Below are 1,921 nucleotides of genomic sequence, written 5' to 3'. Positions count from 1 at the left end.
AAAACAGAAACCAAGAACTTCTGTGGAGCTAGGAGCTCAGCAGTTGTTTATGAAGGCTTCTGGAGTTTACACTTCCAGCTGGACAGAGGCAAGCCTGAATACCCTGCTGGTCACAGCCAGCCAAGGCTTGATAAAGACAGGGTCCTGAGACTTTTGCAAGATCAAGATGTTCGGCTTCAGGATCCTGCAGTGTTGGATCTGCTTCTACCCAAAAATGCCTTTGGCCTGCCTCTGGTTCATAGGAGAAGTCTACAAAGGTTTCCTTACCTGGGGCAGTCAGCTCTCTGTGAGATATTTTGTTTTAATGAAATGAAGTTGCCTTGGTTCTGAGTAGGTTAGTCCTTCTTTTTCTTAATAGTGGAAAGATAACTGCTTATTATCCTTCCTGTGGAAAATTGCTACTTTTTACTTAGAACTGGAATAACCTTTTCTGAAATGTCAGGCTTTCCCAGAGATTGGAAAATCCAGATCTTAATGTGGTAATATCCTTTCTGTGGAAAATCTCCACCTTTTTCTTAGAACTGGAATAACCTTTTCTGAAATGTCAGGCTTTCCCAGGGATTGGAAAATCCGGATCTTAATGGTGGCTGTTTCTAAACACGTTATTGTAATAATTACTAATAACTATTCATGGCTGTTATAAATCAGAGCCACAAATACTACTAATGTTGACTTTTGATTTCCACACAAACAAACATGAGTGATTTTGAGATATTTTTTAGCTGTAGATGTAGCTGAAAGTACATGTTGATCTCAGTTATTATCTTACACTGTTGCAACTCTGAAATCTAGAGGACAGGTACATGCTGGTCTGTTACCTCAGATTTACCACCAAGAAACTGCAAATACAGACTCAGCACAGTGAGAGAGCTGAGTAATCAAGCAATATCCAAAGGTAGTAATAAGCAATATTTGGTTACATGGAGGAGCATTTTTTGGTTAAAGAAGGCTTGAGTGTTTTGTTAAAAATTCATTCACATTTCTGCACTACATGAATCTTTAGAAAATTACATATGTTAATTGCTGGGGGTATTTCTTCCTTCTCCCAGAAAAGACAAAAAAGGGAGGAAATCCTGTTTGTCTAGAAATTACCCACATAGAAAGCTTTTCTTGTTCCATTTTTATGTGAGCATGCAGGGTTGTTCTATTAAAGAGGTATTTTTCATTAAAATAATACATAAATATTTTATTTAATGAATTTGTAGCCTTAAGGCTTGACTTCAGTACACATGAGCCCGTTTCTATTTTTTTTTTTTAACTGAAACTCCTGGTGAACTGAATGAATTTCACATCCCCTAAGGAGATACCTTCACACAAGTTTAAAAACCAGAAATGTCTAATGTTCTCTTCAGGTGCGTGTTTCTTGCTGTGATGGAGCACCTTAGGCCAGGATTTGGCCCTGGATATGTCTTCAGGCAGGAATATCAAAGAAACCTCTCTTGTACCTCGCCATATGTCTGACTACTAAAAATGGAGTTGTCAGCTTCCAGTTGCCAATCCATTAATTTTTTTTTAAAGGTTAGGGTTACTTTGACAAGTGACAGAGTACCCTGATACAAACAATTGGAATTGGAGGTCAGCATATCTAAAAAGAAGGAGACACATTTTCTCAGTGCCTTTTGGCTTAAATTGAATTATTTTGGAGAGGGAAAAACCCCTTTATTTTGTGAAAGGGTTAGAATCTGGTCTACGTTTGCATTACCCTTGCTGCCCAAGAAGAATTTATTTAGCTGAAATCATCTCCTATTATTATCTTTCTGGACGTAAAATGCCCTGAAGGTGGAAGAGGAAAGGTCTCTCCTTTTCCTAACCTACAGCTGATGGTTAAATCAAATCATTCCTCACTGTGAAGAGTAGCCTCTTGGCTATACAAAAACCTTTTACCCAGCATCTTTCTTGGAACATAACTTAATAGGGAAAG

The sequence above is a fragment of the Corvus brachyrhynchos genome, unplaced genomic scaffold, assembly GCF_000691975.1.
Source record: "Corvus brachyrhynchos isolate BGI_N302 unplaced genomic scaffold, ASM69197v1 scaffold101, whole genome shotgun sequence".
In the NCBI taxonomy this organism is placed as follows: Eukaryota; Metazoa; Chordata; class Aves; order Passeriformes; family Corvidae; genus Corvus; species Corvus brachyrhynchos.
Note: the sequence above shows the minus strand (reverse complement) of the source record.